General features: G+C 40.0%; 1 protein-coding gene and 1 long non-coding RNA gene across 7 annotated transcripts in view; one reads left to right on the plus strand and one right to left on the minus strand.

Moving 5' to 3' along the window:
• Positions 1–19,678, plus strand: part of Pard3b (par-3 family cell polarity regulator beta) — a 974,006-nt gene that overhangs the window by 28,693 nt on the left and 925,635 nt on the right. The window lies entirely within an intron of this gene.
• LOC125416190 (uncharacterized) lies at positions 8,421–16,227 on the minus strand. The gene is made up of 3 exons (XR_007236813.1): positions 16,127–16,227; positions 13,967–14,140; positions 8,421–8,690 (listed from the first exon to the last, which is right to left on the minus strand). It is a non-coding gene; the product is annotated as an uncharacterized LOC125416190 (long non-coding RNA).

Consider the following 19,678-nt stretch of genomic DNA (forward strand, 5'->3'; position numbering starts at 1 on the left):
GGACTGTGGACATTTAAAAGTCTGCCTTCTTCTTTTGCTTGCTGCATGGCTTTCTCCACCCCGTGAGACCTTCAATGAGAGAATTTACTCATGTAGCCAGAAACCTTGGTTCCCACTGTCATATCTCCATTCTGTTTCCTGAGAGAGATTAAAAGTTACCTCCCTGCAAATATCTTCCACTTGGCAGGACATGCAGTCAGGAAAGGAGTCTTTCATATAGATCACATTTGGGACCTTCAAAGATAAAGGGAATTCCAAGTTCAGAGAACTGCCTTTGTTTTGCATATCTCTATAAACTGGGAACTTTACAGAATGAAGAAGAGAACAGCGGGAGAAGAATAAAGAAACTGATGCAGAAAAGTACGTAGTGGGGAGTTCATTTTGCCATCAGATCCTTCTAGGTTCTGCACTTGCTGTGATTCTTCTGAACCCCGAGGGGGTACTGAGGCTGGCACCCATAGGTCCCCGATATCTCCCCCTGACATACTTGACCGTCAATGGAAGGATAGGGTTTGAGTGGGAAAGTAATGAGCTAAAATAGTGTATCAAGAGTATTTCCTTGTGTATCTGGCCTACTACTCAGAGATCAATTCTATGCTTTCCTGGGTAGGTTATAGTCTAGAGTAGAGGCAGAAAACAGGCATGGGAACCAAAGTGTACAGGAAGATACAAAGATCAAACACAGAAGGTAGAATAAAATCTTTATGAGCTATAGGATCATAAATGGAAAGAGGAGATAGGAGTGCAAGCCCTGGTCTGAGGGTTTTCCCTCAGTTTGTCCCACACTCTACCTTCAAGGCCATGATTCTTCCTTTCTCCCTCACAGTGGGTATGCCGGGAAGCCCAGCAGGATGACCAGCACCTCTCTCCCTCCCTCCTATTTGAGGAGTCTTTTCTCCCTGTCAATCCTGCCTCAGACACGCCTCTGCTCCAGCCTTTCTGGTACTGAATTGTCTCACATTTTGTTTCTTACTACTTTCTTTGCCCTGTCATCTGACTTTAGTCAATCTTGTCACATGTTACATTCCAGAAACATGGAATACTGAAGATATTGTATGAGAAAATATGTAATAAAAATATACAGGTAACTCCACCCATGTGAGGGAAGACTTACCATGTTTATCCCAGGTTCAAAGTACACTTTATTTATATGTCATTTTAGAGCATTTTTTTTTATTAAAAATATGCTATATTGAGGCTGGGCAGTGGTGGTGTATGCTTTTAATCCCAGCACTCAGGAGGCAGAGGCAGGTGGATCTCTGAAGGTCAGCCTGGTCTGCAAGAGCTAGTTCCAGGACAAGCTGCAAAGCTACAGCAAAACCCTGTCTCAAAACAGACAAACAAACAAAAAAGAAACAAAACTAAAAAATGCTATGTTGGATTGTTCACACCTGACCTCATTAGAGAATAGGGCAGGACTGTCAACTCTCTGTAAAAGGGTTCTTCTATAAGAGAGGCTATGGCCTTGCCAATCCAGTAGTAGAAATTTGTGTGATAAACAGAGCAAATCAGTTTGTTGGAAAATGAGTCAAGGGAATAATAGGACTATAAATTTGGAAACAAAATTATCATTTGTTAAAACATATTTTTATATCTTGTGGAAAAGAGGTGACATTTCTACCAGAATCTTAAAATTCTCTGAACTATGTCATTCTCCATTGAAAAAGCTTTCTTTTCCTGATTAACTATCAGACTGCATAGAGATCAGAATCCCTAAGGCCAAGGGAAGCACGCTAACAGTGCATCATACTGTCCCTTATCAAACCATTGACTGTCTGGGGCTCCAAACACAAGGAATCTTCTTAGAAGTCACTTAATAGTTTAGGAACAGAGGGTGACTTCCCATTTGTTCCCTGAACACTGGCTTGTAGGACTGTGCCCTCTGCTTCTGGACTTGCTCTTCGAGGAGTTGCTTAATTCTCCTGAACGTGATTTTAGATGTTAACTTGTACTTCTAAGTTAATTCCGTGCTCTTATTCTGCCTTCTTTAACATTTTATTCTAGTCATTGAAGCCTTGCTGTGCCCTTGTTATGTGTTGAATGTTTTCTAATTGCCCTACAACTAAAATTCGAATTTGAGTGGATATGTGATCTGTTTATTTTATAAAACATCATTGGGGGAAGTCAGAGTAGTAGAGAAAAGGAAAGTCAGAAGATAAATGTGGTGAGCAGGTAGGAGGGACAGTGTGGGGGGCAACAGAGGTTCAGGCCTCCCAGTCTGCCAGGTGACTTGTGTGGATTTATTGGCATTCTCAGTGTGTCTTTGGCCTCCTAATGAGAATTCTGTGAAAGTGGTGTTCTCTTAATACTGTTGTGTTTTAAAGATGCAGAAGCTGAGGCACAAAAGTGTTTGTGATTTTGCCCAAGCACACACAGGTAATTAGCTGGAGACTGAGTTGGAAGACAGAAAACTGTTGTGTTCTGACATCTAACTTTGGATTTGGCTACTCCAGTTCCAATCCACCTTGCCACTTTTTGATCGTCTGAGACTTTCTTCTACATTGTAAGTGGATGTCATGCCTGTCATAGTGTACATTGAGAACTTTAAGGTGATGAATGTGAATGGCCTGACTTGTAGAGACCTGGTGATTCTTGCTTCTGAGTCCTTCCATTTTAGGTGTGGAGGAATAAATGGCAAAGACAGACTATACCTTTGGCTCTTCCTTTAGACACTACTTTGGTTCAGGTACTGCTGACATCTTGAGAGATTTGTACATTCTTTCAACAGAGCCCACTCAGCTAGGAGATTACCTAGTTAGACTCCTGCTAGCTCAGGGGATTTCAAAGATTATGAGATACAAAGTATTTCATAAGTGTCCCGAAGAGAAAAAAGTTTGTTTTATAAATGTTTGTAACTCACTAAGGGCAGCCATTGCTGTTGGTTTGCTTAAGTTTGCACACAGACGAATAAGAATGTTTCCCCTGTAATGTGCAGGAGTGTTGCCAGGCGTCCCTGACTCCCTCGTAGTGGTAAGATACGATTTATCTGTCCAGTTTCTTTCTTGGGATTAATATTTTCTTGACTATTAAGAAAGAGGAGAAACAAGTTTGAGTGAAGATATGTTTTGATGCCTTTTTTTTTTCCATGTGATGTTTGGATTTCCTAAAGGTCACAGGACTGGAATATGATGACCAGACTCTTCGTCTCCTCTTCCACAGCAGGACAGAGCAGGGCAGGGAGTGTGGCAGTGAAAGCTCTTGATGAGTCTGGTCTGGATTGTAAAGGAAGCCCCTCTCCCCTGCTCCTTTTACTACCTTCACAACTAGCCACATCCCTCCCACAGTTGACCCAAATCTTTCTCTACCTGTAGAGGAGCATGTAACAAGGATATGGATGCTTGCATGGGTACGATTTGCTTATTAAAAATAACAGTGCATATCTGTGACATTTACTGTGGTCTGGAGACCTCTTTAGTGAACATCATCTGGGGTATTTATTTAATAAAGAAGATTTTAGTCCATCTGTATGCACTGAATGAGACTTACAGAGGCGCTGTTCTGTGGCTTTCATGTTGGGATGAAAGCAGCAGTATAAACACGTCATATCCTTTCCCCATGTTCACAGGGTAGGACACACATCTCCAGGACTGGTTTATTTATTTTACTTTTTCTCCCTAGGTGGCATGTTGCCAATGAGGCGACCTCATTGGTGAGCTGATTGGTCTGGGAGTCAGGGAGATGGTAGTCCTCAGAGCAAGGAAAGTCTGGAGGCTGGGAACAGAGAGCAGGAATTCTATTCAGGAGATGGGTCTGTGCTAAAGAAGCTGGAGCCAGGAATTCTGAAAGCAGGTAGAGGAGAGGGGGAGACAGCAGGACACACAATGGGAGGCGAATACAGGTGTGATTACAGGTTCAAGTCTTGTTCCTGGAACCTTTGGAAGTAATTAATCACAGACCTTGTCCTCAAGGTGTGACACAATTTGGCAGTCTAGCTTCTGGGAAACTGATACCTGAGTGCTTAGACCCCGAGTACAGTGAAATACTTGGATTGAGTGCATGTATTGCTTATCAAGAAAGAATAAAATGTTGATAGCTTAGAGGAGAACAGTGAAAAATCTGCTAAGAACAAACAGCTTCTTCCTGAAAACATACCTGTTCCTACTCTAGACCTACTGATCTGTAAAATTCTAGAAAATGCAAGAGCACACCACCATGTACTTTAGCATTCTAATGCAATATTTCTCAGACTAACCATATACAAGCGCCACCGGAGCAATACTTGTTTATTTTTAATGATGCTTAGCTTCTACTTCAATGCATTTTTATTTAATTACTGTGGGACGTGGCAGGGGGATTGAGGTTTTAATTTTTTAATATTTTTTTCTTTTTTAGCCCTTCATTTTGCAGCTGAGGAAATCCAGGTCTAGAGAGGTTGTGAATTTTTTCAGGGCGAATTGATTGAATTGTACAGACAGGATTGCATGAGCAACAATCTTCTGTCTCTTAGCTCAATGTCCAGAGGCCACTCTCAGCTTTATAAACAAAGGAAATTTATCACAGGACAAGCCTTAAAGATGCAAGTCTTGGGAAGACAGATTCCTCAGGTTGCAGCCTAAAGTCCAGCAGTAGGAAGTGACTATATCGCTCTGAGGACTGGAGTGGTAGTGACTGTGAATTGGTTTCTGGATACCTGGAGTTGAAGCTGTTATGGACTAAAGTGGCACCAATGTAGTGGTGGCCACAACTGAGACTGTGGGAACCTGGGGATGCTGTTTGAAGCCCAGGGAAGAAGGACAAATCTCCTTGTTTCTCTGCTCTTCCATGGTGTTCTCTGATTGCTACCAGTACTTCCTGCTTGCCAGACCATTTGGGAAGAGTCACTTTCTTGGGCATGTTCTGAGAAGGGAAGGTCACACTGGAGTTTCTCAGTAAATTGTATGCAAGTTAGAAACTTAGTCTTATGGTGCTGCTATATCAAAATACCACAAGCTGGGTAACTTATAAAGGACAGAAATTTAATTCTCACAGTTTGAGAGATTGATATAATGTATCTGGCAGTCTGGTGAGCTTTGCATCCTCTGAAGGAGAGGAGCCGTGCATTCTCACATGGCAGATGCAGAAGTGTAAATAGTTAAAGGCCTGTATGAGCTCTCCCATGAATACCTTAATCCCATTCATGAGGGCAGAGTCCCCGTGAATCTGTTGCCTCATATAAAGACCCCACCTCTTACTAGATCACTTTGCCCATTAGGTTTCAACACCTAAGGTTGGGGGAGGGAATGTCCAAATCAAAGCAAGGAGGGAGTACTCCGATTTTGAAGACTAGCTGTATTAAAATGGACAACCTCTTGTTCATTTTGATAATTTGATAAGTGATTGACAGACCTCAATCACTTAATGTTGGTGTGCACATTTTTACAATTTTTTGTGACAATCAAGGGCTATATTTCTTCTTTCTTTTACATGTTTACATTTTATAACCTTTATGTTTAAAATATGTATAGGGTTTTAAAGACCTTTTAGTTTTCTTTCTTGTATCAGGTCTGACACATTTGTTTCTTTGAGTAGTTACTTCTAGACATGTGACCAAAAGCCCAACAGCCCAGTACAAGTGAGAAGGCAGACACAGACCTTATTTCATCGTCATGTAAGGTCCCTTTTTTTGTGCTTTTTAAAAGAAAAGTGGAATTATAGTGCACAGTGTTTTATTTGTTCTGCCTGATGGGCCAAGTGCTTTGCATCCAGCGGAGCTGAGCCTTGCCATCCTGCTGTTCTAACAGTAGCTCCCCTGTAGAGCACAGCATTCTTAAGACTTGGATAATGAGTCTGATGTCATAAAGGGAGCTTTATTAAAATAAATACAATACCATGTTTCCTTTTTAATGGAATTCTGACTAATGCCATCATAAATTCTTACCTGACATTCTTTTCATCAGTAGGGGTAGCAAAGAGACTTCACTAGAGACATTGGAGGTAGGTGCCAAGGGTGCTTTGTGAAGTGTTCTGTTCTGACACCCACTTGGTGTTTGCTAATGTGTGATATGAAGACCTTTGACTATCATAAGCACTATTGTGAGAGTCATTAAATTCTAATGCTTGCCCTTGTTTTGAGACTATAGCGACTTAAATGATAAGTTAAATGTTGCCCCAAGGTTGTAGAGTAGGGCTAGAATTGCCTCATAATATCTAGCCTTGTCTTTGACTTGCCAGCCACAGGTGCCAGTAATGGGGCTTCATCTATATTTTCCTTCTGTAGCTAATGATAATGCTCATAACCAAAGAGAACGTGAAGTCTGGATGATGATATATCTATAAGTCTATGACTTTTCAGGGCTGGGTAGATGGCTCAGAGGTTACGAGCACTTGCTGTTCTTCTAGAGGACATGAATTCAATTCCCAGCACTAGCATAGCAACTCACACCCATCTGTATCTCCAGTTTCAGGGACTCTGATGCCATCTTCTAGGCTCTTCAGACACAGTGTCCATGTAGTACACAGGCATACATGCAAACAAAATACCCATACATATGAAAATAATCAAATAATCAAAAACATAAAAGACATTCTATGACTTTTCAGTAGATCTATAAAGATAGAAATGCTGTTCTTGATATATCTATTCTTTAGTCAACTGCACTGTTTTCAGTGTTTGGGGTATTTTATGTTGTAGCATATCAAATACTAAATATAGTAAGTCTCAAACTTTATATCATGACCTAATATTAGAAATATATGAGCAAAATTAATAATCATTATTTTGGTCCTGTTGTTATCATCTAGCATAGGAATTATCATACAGGAAATGTGGTCTTCAATGTGCTGGATAAATACCCCAAACTAGGTCCCCAGATTGTCTGAATATAATATATAAATGAACTAGAAATAAGACTAATGACTCAACATCTTTTACAATCGTGTGTGTATACATATACATATACATGTATACACACATGTATGTGTGTGTGTGTGTGTGTGTGTGTGTGTGTGTGTGTGTGTGTGATTTTTATCAAAGCTGGAGGTAAGTCAAGGGCCCTGGAGAGGAAATGCCCATGAGATAAAGAAGACATGACTTATATGGGAGTCAGAAAGCTCATTAAAAGAGAGATGTTTATAGGATAAATCTTATCTTTTATGGAACATAAGATAAAAAGCCATTTCATGATGGTTAATTCTGCTCAGATTACTGCATTATTTAAAACTCAAGAAATCTTTTAAAATTTTAAATTTTCTATTTCCCATCTACCTTAATTAGTCTTAGGGGGCTGTTTTTTCATTGTGGGCAATGAATTACCAACAGATAAATGGACTTGTTGATTGATGCTTTTACTTTGGCACTGTTCATAATTGAAGTAAAAAGACATTTGGATTGCTTTATGAGTGCATTTAAATTTAAGAAATAGATTTTTTAAAATGTTTTGATTGAAAGGAAGCCACTTCTAAATTCCTTTTGATTACTAAAATTAGGTCCATTCAGCTCAAACATGTTCTGTTTTTCTCCCAAGGAGAAGAGCAGACCATGGACCGTATCCCACTGGCATTGTATTTGTTCAACTTCCTTTCATAGCCCTCTAAAGGAGATATGTATTTGGATTACCATGTCATGGAACTGAGACACCATAACTACTCATGGTACCTAACTTCATAAACTACACCCATAGCTCACACACTGTTGTGTAGACCAACTATAGTCAATGGTTCATGGCCTTTTGGTTATATTGGTTTTAGATTGTCTCACAAAAATAGATTTAGTGTGTAATGGTGTGGGAGGTCCTTCTGACTATGTGCTGCTTTTATTGGTTAATGAATAAAGAAACTGGCTTGGCCTATAGCAAGGTAGAAGGAAGATGGATTTGGAGAGAAGCCATGGAGCCACCGGAGATAGATGCTGTGAACTTTATTCAGTAAGCCACAGCCACGTGGTGATATACAGATTAATAGAAATGAGTTAAATTTATATGAGTTAGTCGATAAGGTTAAATTAATATAAGAAGCCAATAGAGCTAATGGGCCAAGCAGTGATTTAATTAATACAGTTTCTGTGTGATTATTTCGGGTCTAAGCTAGCCAACAAGTGGCCATCCTCCCTCCAACAGTGTAACCCATGTTCCATACATATAATAAGATAAAGATTGGTAGCTATAACACAAGGGTTTTATTTTATCTTTTTATATAAAGGATGCTGAGGTGTCCTGTGAAAAAGCGTAGGAGATGATCTTGGGGAAGGCTCTAACTATCACGTGTTACTGGATTTTCCACTGTTTGAGAAAGATATATTTCTACTGGACTTTCATTTCCTTTTATACTTTTCAAAGACAAGCCATCATATTTGCTAATTTCATTTACTTTTTGTAATACAAGATGATCCTCATCTTTACATGAAATCTTATCCTAGACTGCTTATAATGCCTCTTCCTCTAAGCCAAGCATTCAAACACATGAGTCCATGGGGAACATACCTATTCAAACGACCACATGGTCCCTAAAATGAAAATCTTTTTATTTCAGTCATTAGTGTTAAACTAGAAGATCAGCAGCATCCACTTCAGGGCATGCAGAAATTTTGAGATTTGTTTTCTGTAGTATGGAGAAGAGTCTGCAGTGTGCGCATTTCAATCTGGAAATCTCCAGTTTCTTTGATATACTCTTAACATGTGGATTCTAGATGGCCCATGGTGTTGGCTTTATTTTCTTTCTCAAGCTTTGTAGGGTGCCACATAGGAGATATGGTTAAAATTGTCTTATATCAAGACCTGAAAAACATTTATATGGAAACCTTGTTAGTATACTTAAGGGTGATCCATGCAGGTGAGACCAGTAGAGTCTCAGGAGAAGACTGCTAAGAAGTGATGTGTGTTAATAGTTGGAGTGCCAATGCACATTCATGTGGAATAAGTAGGGTAACATTCAGATGGCTTCTGATTAGGTAGGGGAGTGTGAGTCATGAATTGTCAGCGGCAGAGTGGTTCCAGAGTTTAACCTTAACAGCAGAGGGGAACTAAGACACGTGTGGGTCTAGATGTTAGGGTAGATGATGTACAAGGAGACTGACCTTAGCGAACAGTGTTTGTGGTGTATGGTAGGAGTAGTAAGATAGGAAAATCAAACAACAAGAGGTTTCAGGCGTCACTGTGTTGCCCTTGAGCTTGAGTTGGAGTTTCTGGAGAGCCAGGCTTTCAGACATTTGATGTGATAAGATGCAGGAAGTATATACTTTGTTGTTACTCCTCTTGAATATTTTAGATTAGCTTGCAAGTGGGAAAAAGTAAAAACCTCAAAGACTGAATGTAGCTATTTCACAAAGTTCTTGAGAATAAAAGCATATTTGATTGACCTAGAGAGTTCTAGTTTAGAGCAGATTGAGCAGAAAGGAAATAATCAAAGTAAATAGCAAAGTCATTATTGGGTACTGGAAATGATAGAGGTTTGAAATCTATGGTGACTTAGTTTTACGTTTAGGTACTAAGGGCTGTGTTGGAATTATTGACAGAATTGGAGAATGTATTTGGTTTCACATTTCAGATTGAAATGTGGAAACTTACTAGTCATATATTCTTCCGTGAGGCAACGCTTTCAGTTTTCATAAGGAGCCACAGGTGAGTCCAAAGAAAACTTCATTTACCCAAAAGGCTGAAGGGACACGTAGCTCTCTGTAGTGCCTATTAGCATATCAAAACACATGCTGGCCTCCAGGGTCCTCACATCTCAAGTGCCTGTTACAGAGCTCACAGCCTCTGCTAGCTGACATCCTTGCTGTTCTCACCTCCACCCCAGCCTAAATCCCCCCTGCTCACACTCCCCGGTTACTCATCTTCCTTTTAACTTGGCTGTTTCAGCAGCTCTCCTCCTCCCCCTCTCCCCAAGTCTCTTTCTCCCTCCCTTTCCCTCTCCTTCTCGTTCTCTCTCCTCTCTCCCTCTCTGTGTTCCTTCCCCTCTCCTTCCCCTCCCCACACTGTCTTTCTTTCCCTCACTCCCCTCTCTGTCTCCCCCTCCCTCTCCCTCTCTCTCTCCTTCTCTCTCTCCTCTCTCCCTCTCTGTGTTCCTTCCCCTCTCCCCCCCCCCCCCGTCTTTCTCTCCCTCCCCGTCCCTCTCTCTGTATCTCTCTCCCTCTCTCTGTCTCTTCCTCCCTCTCCCTCTCTCTCTCCTTCTCTCTCTCCTCTCTCTCTCTTTGTGTTCCTTCCTCTCTCTCTCTGCTCTGCTCTGCTCCTGCTTCTCTCATGGTCAGATCCAGTCCACTGATCATGTTCAGTCCGCTGCTTTCTTTCTCAGCTCTGGACTCTTCTAGATGCCTATGGCTGCTCTCTTTCATATCTACAATAAAAACCTTCCTCTTGGTCATACCATGGAATGATGATGTCGGTTATTTCCTCAGTTTGTACAGTGTCTACTTAACTCTTAAGATTAACCTTAGGATGACATAAAGTGGGAGATAGGAACATGACAATCAACACAAGGTGCAAAGGCAAAACTTCAGGCTTTTAGTGAGAAGTGGTGGTGTTTGTAAAGGGATTGTGACATTACATTAACAAATGTGGCTATGGATCCGGTGTACTATAGGAATGGTCTTATTCTCCAGCTCTCTGGGAGTTTGGTTGTGAGGACTAGATGAGGCTCTAGAGATCATCCTTGTATCACGTCTCCTCTAAGTCTCCTCATTTTCCAGTCACAAGCTGCCATTTGTGTGCCCTGTGCATAGCATGAAACTACTTTGAGTTCTGCACATCATGGACGTTAACCATTTATTAATTTAAGAGCATTATTAATTTTCCAATGTATCTCAGGGACTGTACTGTGGCTTTGTTAGTGCAGGGGGTAGGAGACATCATCTTAGGGAGCTCATGGTCTAGAGGGAGGTGCAGGTCAGCCCAGCTGGATCGATGGGCCCATGTAAAAGGAGGAACTCATGCCACATCCTCTGTGGGGGTAGACAGTGAATGACTGTCAGGGAGATGTTTCTAGAGGGTTCTGGGCTGGATTTGGGGTGGTAAGTGGTGTACAAGAGGAGGGCTCTGAGGGTCTTAAGAAAGCATATTTAATCACTGTTGCTCCCTGTTGTCCAGGCATTAGAACCTTCTTCCTTGCATATCTGTCCTTAGCAATTCCTCTAGAAGACTAAATAAGGCTGACAGAATTAGATCCTGGGAGAAAGGAAAACGACTACAATTAGGACTCTTCCAGACAGTATGCATAGGGTAACCTTGTAACTCTGCTCAGACTGGGGTGCGAGGAGCCCTGTTAACAATCATGCCTGGTAACCTTGTAACTCTGCTCAGACTGGGGTGGGAGGAGCCCTGTTAACAATCATGCCTGGTAACCTTGTAACTCTGCTCAGGTTGGGGTAGGAGGAGCCCTGTTAACAAATATGCCTGGTAACCTTGTAACTCTGCTCAGGTTGGGGTAGGAGGAGCCCTGTTAACAAATATGCCTGGTAACCTTGTAACTCTGCTCAGGTTGGGGTGGGAGGAGCCCTGTTAACAAATATGCCTGGTAACCTTGTAACTCTGCTCAGACCGGGGTGGGAGGAGCCCTGTTAACAGTTATGCCTGGACCAGAGCTCTAAGCTGAGGATTTGGGATAATTCTCAGCTCCAGGGGCATCGAGATTCTGGAGCATTCGGTGGTCTGAGACAAGAGATAATATTCTTCTGCTCTGGTTGTATTATGACAAGGCTATTCTTGGCTATAAATTGCCCTGTGTACAATTATCTTTAGCTCCCTGTTTAGAAGAGCCCCGGGATCCAATTCTGCAGATTAGTAAACCAAGAGGATTTTGGGTTGGGTGTAGAGCACAGTTAAAACTACTTATATCATTCCGAGTGAGTGGTAGTGGCATGGGGCTGGGTGGGCAGCAAACATTTACATGATCTCTGATTCAACATTTAAGTTTTGGAGTGCAAGCTGCTGGAGAAGTGCAGATAGGATTCCTAGCTCTAGTCTTACTGATTCTTTGCTATCCTTTCTGATCAAGACTCTTCCTGTCCCCGTCTCATTTTCTGTATGTGAAGTAGGAAGGTAGTCAGTGTGTGCTTAGTGAGGGGATGCCTTCATCATTTGTGATCTCTATAACAAGTGTGCTGTAGGTGGAGGGTTACATAGCAGGAATTCATTTGCATTGTTCTGGAGATAACAGAACACCCAGCATGAGCCAACGGGAGGATTTTCAGATGCCCATTCATGGCTTCCTCACAGGACAGGAAGCAGAACTGGGAAGAGACTTTCTACTTGTAAAGGCACTAATCCCACCCTGATGGCTCTGTCCTCAAAACCTGGCTACCACTTAATGCTAATCTATTAGGGGATGGAGTTTCAGCATTTGAATTCTGGGTAAATGCAAACATATTGTCACAGCAGTGAGGAGTGCTGGTGAGCTGTTATGTAAATGCACTTTCATACCTTTGTGCATCAATGTGTATAAATATCAATGATGGATCTAGCAGGTGAGAGTCAGACTTTCATAGCTAGGATAGGGACAAAAGGACTGGCAACTCGTGACAAAAGACCTTTTTGTCTGTGGCTGTTTTAGTCACAACAGGGACAGCATCACTCACAACTGAAGAATATAACATCTCCAAGAAAATGTTTGTGCTTGCAAGGATTTCCTCTTAGAAAGAGTAGGACTGAGCCTCTGAAAAGCACCCAAGACTAAAGGTGTGTGTGTATCTGTGTTTCTCCCCCCTGTCCCGTGTGTGTGTGTGTGTGTGTGTGTGTTTATGTGTGTGTTGAAGTTAGTTAAAATACCCATCTTTGTTTCTTAGGAAACGTGTTCATATTCATGAATACATTCATGAATATTTGTATTCATGTGTAATATATATGAATCTAAGCACTGAATGACAGCAAAGATCAAAAGGTATTTTTCAACTTACATATGACATATAATAGGGTTTTGCTTTACAGAGAGTAAGGTTCTTTCTATTGTAGTTTCTTCCGTATTTGTAGTAAATTTAATATCTCAAGTTGGAATGCAGTAACTTAAAAGGGGAAAAAATTACAGTTTTAATAATTACTACAGTCTGATTGCCTGCTTTGTCTTTTGTATTAAAATAAATGCTGCAATTTCTGTGTGTTTAATACCCAGGAAACTCTGTTCCATTTTTATCTGCAACTATAAAAAGTATTACTTCTAAGTAGGCACACTCAGTTTATCCTGGTAAATAATCTAATTCTAAGTATATGTTTGTTATGAAGCTGTCTTTCAGACTGCACCAAATGGAAGGAGAGGGAAGCCAATTGTCTTTTATTGTGGGGCTGACAGAATGTTTATTAATGGCCATGGATTTGAAACGAGCATCTTACTAAATGGAAGTCTTTGGCCAACCTCTGACCCCTTTGTCGCAAAGGTTTGCGAACAGATAATACGATAGAATACCAGCATTTTTCCAGATGGCTGCGTGCCTGAAACTCCTTTATGTCTAGCTGTCATTCAAATATGAATGCCCAGTGATTATAAGTGTCTCTTTCTCTTTTCTGGAATGAAATGAAACCTTTTATGCATTGTGTGTTAAAACAGATGAACTGTTTGGCTCATCAGCAGGGAAATTATAACAATGGCTGCCAGCTCGATGGCGTAGTGGAGGAGTGTCCTTTGGTGCTCTGGGGCAGATGGCGTGTCCAAGTGTCAGGCTTGGCAAGGACGGAGGAGTTATAGAATAATTATTTTGAATTTTAATTTTATTACTATGTCTTAACTGGAGTTGTAATATCTTTTAATAAGCATGCGGCATCTGAATCAATTTTTACCAAACTTTTACATATATTTAATAGGTCAACAGTAATTTCTTGAAGTGCTGCTGTGCAAGAAGAGGTAGTGCTGTGCATGTGTATATAATGCATGTTTATCATATGAAAATTGCCATTGATGCTTTTCTACTTTTTGTTATGCTACAATTGGCTTTTAAATCTGTATTCTTCCTGAGGTACCCGTTATAGACCCTTTAAATCCTTTTCTCTAATCCTACTAATGTGGTTTGGCAATTTGCAAAGCAACTAAAGATGAACAATTATTGTGTAAGTCTGGTTGAAATGCAGACCTGCCTGGAGGGCAGAGAGGATCTGGTGACCCTTCTGTGACCTTTGTGCTGACAGGCTAAGGTTTGAGGGATCATCCACATTCATATTATGAAACCAGGGTACTTAACAAAATGTTGGCTAGAGTTACACTCTCAGCAGGGAGCTGTAAGTTGCTTCTCCATTTTGCTGGCAATCTGCGAAATGAATAAAGTACAAATTCAAGTGACCAAGTGGAAGAAAAAGAACAACCCCTCCCCATCCGGTGTTTCACGCCTACTTAACAGGATGGTGCTGTGTCCTGTGCATGTTGACAGAGCTGAAAGGGAGAAGAATGTTCCCATAGACTTGATACCTCTGTGTGGACAATGATGTGCTCACTTGGATTTGAGCATTGCAATTTATGTAACTTATACGTGCCTAGAATAAATAAATAACTAATTATAGACATGCATTCTTTTTATATGTCAATTGAAAAAATAAATAATTGTTTCAAATAAAAGATATTTTTGTTCTGGTGATAGTTTCTGTCTTAATAACAATTATATTTTCTAAAATATCCAAAGAAAATAAGTTTGCATAACTATTTTTTCCTTTTAGAGTTTTAGGGTAGATTCTATAGTTAAGTTACTGTTTAATGTCCACACCCTTCTCATAAGTTTAGTTTTGGAGCAATCACTGACTGAGATGAAATTTATAAACCATACAATTTGTTAATTCAATTTCTCTCTTTCTATTTTATTTACTTTTATTTTAGTGTTTTGAGACAAGGTCTCCCTTCTGTAGTCATTCCTGGTTTTGATGTTGTCTGTTTCTTTGAGACAATGTCCTGGTATATAGACCAGACTAGCCCCAAATTTGAGATCATCCTGCCTCAACCTTCCTAATGCTGAGATTATAAACATGTGCCCCCTATACTATCTTGAACCCATTTTAAACTGATTTCAAGCTGATAGTACAGAGTTATTTCTATCACCACAATCAACTATTACGTGTTTCCACAAGGTCACAAAGAAACCCTAAGCAACTGTCTTCTCTTTCCCTGTTGCCAAGGGAAACCAGTGGTCTACCTTGTTTGCATGTGTGTTATGGACATTTTAAATATTTGAGTCATATGTGAATTTGTGCTTGTTTGTGATTAGCTTCTTTTGGCTGACATTTTTAAGGTTCACATATTATGCTATAACTTATATCAGTACTCCAGTTCCTTTTATGGTTAGAAACATTTTCTATGTAGACTAAGGCTGCTTAGACTTTCCACTCATTTTTGCCTGTTTATGCGACTTCAACTATATAAATTAAACATTTACAAGTAATAAATCATAAATTTATTTTAAAATAATTGGTATGAATATAATTTTACCATTTATTAACGTTGAAAACATATTTGCATATTAATGACATAAATGTGTAATATAGATGTGAGTGTGGGACAGGTAAAGAATTGAGTGTCAAACTAAAATGTCGTAAGACGGCAAAAGCCTTATATGCTGTATCTAAGGGTTTAAGCAGCTGATAGCAATAATGTTTCAGGTAAGCAGGTGGTAACTTCTAAAAGACAACTATGGAGTCTGGGGCTGCTGTACCTGATTGCATATAAATATATCCTGAAGATCTCAGTGATATGAGGCTCTGAGGTGTGGATGCATGGTTGTGGTTAGCAATGTATGTGTGAGAAATGGGCTGGCAGCAATGATTGGAAGAGATGTGGTGATTTGTGAAATCCCTCCAGCCACACTGTGCCTACCATGCACCTCACATTCTATAAACGCTTTCTGGGTTTCTGCATAAACTCAATAGTTATTCTTACCTTGACTTGTTGCTTTTAATTGTCTTACAGTCTACAGTCTGAATTTTTTAAAGATAAGCCAATCCCCTTCAGTTTAAGTAAAGCTGATGTCTTGACAGTGATTGTAGATTGAGTAAGCAATTGATTGTAAGTATTCTTTATAATTATTTATTTATTGAGACAGGGTCTCTCTATGCAGCCCTGACTGTCCTAGGACTAGCTATGTAGACCAGACTAGCCTTGAACTCACAGAAATCTGTCTGCCTCTGTCTCCTGAGTACTGGTATTCAAGGCAATACTTTTTCTAGGTAAATACTTGGTAGAGAGTAGAGTAATCTCACTTGCAAGAAAGCTGAGGGATTAGACAGGATAGGAAGATCTCATTTCTACTTACCAACAGGATCAAAGAACCTTATGTTTTCTATCTGGAGACCTTGTGCCTTCTCTTTTCCCTGTTAACCTGCTTCTTACATACCTTCCTACCTCTGATTCTCTTTTCCTTCTCACCATTGTGTTAGTCATAATGAGCACATTCCAAACTTCCATGGTGGCAGCTGAATGTTTTAGTGTGGAAACAACTCTACTGAAAGCATTTGACTTGATGAGTTCCACAGTGTGTCTTTCTAATTTTCTTGAACTTGAACACTCCATCAATGTTATGGTCATCACAGCACTCTGGTGTACTAAATAGTGGTCCCATTCACAGCTGCTTTTTGAAATCATAGTGCAGAAGTAAGTAAAGAAAAGGAGTCTGAGATTAAGGACTTGTAAAACAGATAATGGGTTCAACCAATTTTTATGGTTATTTTATTGACACCTGAAGATGAGTGGGATGCTAGCACCAAGAGATTCAGAACTTGACTCAGGTATGCAGAGGTCACTCACCAAATCATTAATTTGTTCTCTCATTCATTGTCGTGACACCTTTTTCATTTCAGTAATACTTTATGATCTATTATAGCTCCCGTCTAGCATGATAAGAAATAGGCGATGTGTGGGACCCATGGAATTTCCAAGCATGTATTCTCACCCTAATAAAGAGTTAAGATAGTAATCACTGTGAGAAAGCTGTGACAGAACTTAGCAAAGGCATTCTCCCAACTGCTCAGGATCAGGACTGTACGGTGGGAGCCACTATGCTCCCCACATACAACTGTGCGAGTAAGAGGAACGTTATTTAGCCCAAGATGCTAAATATGCATGCAAAAACATGCAGCCTATGGTGGAGCCCGTCTATGCCTCTGCTGTGGAAGGCTAGCACTGGTTCTTGTTGCTCCAGGGCTGAACTACTGCCAAGCCAACCCTAATTCTAAATCACTTCTTCACTGTGAACATACTTGCAAAGAGAAAGTGACTTGTGTCTCAGGATATTTTATTATCTGATCTATCAAAGTAATGCATATTCTTTAGAAAAAGAGTCACAAAACTTTTCTTTTTCACACTTCTTGCAATGCAAATAGCAGAAAATTAGGCAATAAAGATGTTGACAATGATGTCAGGAAGTGGGATGATCAGATACTTTCAATCATTTTATTTTACTATCACTAAATCTAAAAATCTCAATATTGTTTCACTTAGGGTCATAAGTCTACCTTACAAATATAGCTCCTAAGAATTAATTGTGTGCAAGTTTGTTCTTTGCTTCATAGGGTAGTCAGATGTCACATAAGTTTAGAAATTCCTGTTTGGATTTTAGTCTGTTTGAATAGACCAAGGACAATTCTGTAGAAAAGTTCACAGAATGTTTGCCTGGCATGGCACCTTTCACAGGCTGCACCTGAAAGTAAAGGCAGCTGGATCTACTGTGCTGTCTTATGCCACCACGGCATTGGCTGGACTGGCAGAGGATCAGCTCTCTGTCCATGTCGCTGACAGAGGGTCTCATGATGAAGAAAGCGTTGAAGAGGTAGGAAGCCATGCTGAGAATTGGCACTGAAAGACTTGATGGCTCCCTTCTTTCCTGTCTTCATGTTGTTGTCCGATGACTGGTACTGGTGACACAGCGAGATGCTGGTCAATGCTGGGGATAGGAATTGAGGAGGAAGAAGTTGGCTGAGAAGAAAAATGATTTAGGTAAGAATATCAAACATTGTTGACTGTCTCGTAAGACAGGAAGTTTTCTATCCTTTAGCCAATTTAAACAGTCATTGTGAGAGGTCACTTCAGTAGTCATCGTTTCCTTCTGAGGAGATGAAAATTCAGAGTCAAACATATCTTCATAAAGAAAACTGTACAGATAAAATAGTCTTTTGCTTCTTTTTTTAAATCTTCATGTCATTTCCAGACCCTAGGCAAAGTGGAGACTCAGAATTCTAAAGGTGAGAGAGTGCCGTGCTCTTTGAGCTCAGTTAGAGCTCTCCAGTGTAGCAAGAAAGTGGGGTTTGTCCATTCACTTTGCAAACTTTCCTTTGTTTTTCGCTGTTTTTGAATAACTGATTAGCTGCAGGTGTGAGACTGGACGCTACACGTGAGACATGCGCTCTGTCTCCATGCAGCTTGCCGACAGACTGCTGGGCAGAAAGACAATGAAGAAACACAATAGAGCACTCTAATGAGTCTTGTGATGATTCTTTTGATAGAGAATAAATTTAATAAATAATTATACTCAGAATTATGAAATCATGAGATAAATGAATATAATGCCTTGTGTTATAGTCTAATAACCATGATTTCCTCCTATTTTTCTTTGAAAATTCTTTTTATTGTGGAAAAACTTAAGCTTACACAAATGTAGTAAGAATGTATTATGATTCTCTTATCCCCACAAATACTGATTACCCAGCTCTTGATTCCTCAGCCATGGTCAGTGTGGCTTTGCTTTTTTCTTTAGCTCTCTATTTCTATAATGGTTTTGTTGCCTGTTTTACATTTTTGCAGATTCTGAGCATCTTGTAGTGAACAGGTTTGTGTGTGTGTGTGTGTGTGTGTGTGTATGTCAATGGGCTATGTTGAACATTGCTTTACTTCTCATATTTATATTTTTTATCATGTGTGTGTGTGTGAATGAGTGAGTGTGAGTGAGTTTGCACATTTGACTAAAAGCGTAATTTGATTACCCTCGAGCTGGAGTTGCAGGTTGTTGTGAGACATTTTTTTGTGTTTTAGTATGGATAAAAGCCCTTGGGACTCTAACTCAGGTCTTTTCTTAATACCAGAAGTCTCTTAACTACTGACACATTTCTTCAACCCCTAAAAATTATTTTCCAAATAATTTCTATCCTTTTTATTTGGCCAATCTGAAAGGTAAGAATGTATGAATGTGTTTGAACAGAAAGGCCATAAGATGGTTACTCAACTTGAGGGTCAAGATTGAATAATTTAACTTCTAAAAAGCCTTCCTTTCCTGGTTTTTGTTTGTCTGGTGGAAAAGGTATGGAGTGTAGGAAGGGAAGAAAAGAAAAGAGAAGAGAAAAAACCCTTTATTATGTGTAAATATTGAATTCTTTCTAAATAGAATTCAATTAAGTTAAGCTTAATAAGAAAAGAAGTTGCCGTAAATATTTGTGTCTGTGATACACACATGTGTGAATTTGTATAAATGCAGCAGTCTCAGGTTTTTTTTTTAACAACTAAGCTGACTGCAGAATTGCATGTTGGAAATAAACTTGTCAAATCTATTGGCCCTGTCTTTTCAGACCTCATCGAGGTCTGTGATGAGGACATTGTATTCCATAGTACTGTGTCATGCTCCCACAATTCATGTCTGAAAATGGAATAGTTTTTCTCATGTAGCTGGAGCGGAGGTGGATTCTTTTTGGTCTAGATCTGATGCATTAATCCTATAGAACAAGTAGGGGAAGCTGTGAATAATTACTGACTGATACACACAGTCCTCTGCACAGTTTACTGCTGAAAGTACCTCAGAGATACTGGGATTACCTTCTCTCTCCAGGCACAGCAGTGGCAACCAGGGGAAACCAGGGCGAGTGGTGTTAGCCCAAGAATA

The sequence above is a fragment of the Myodes glareolus genome, chromosome 1 (genome assembly GCF_982192425.1).
Source record: "Myodes glareolus chromosome 1, mMyoGla1.1, whole genome shotgun sequence".
Lineage (NCBI taxonomy): Eukaryota > Metazoa > Chordata > Mammalia > Rodentia > Cricetidae > Myodes > Myodes glareolus.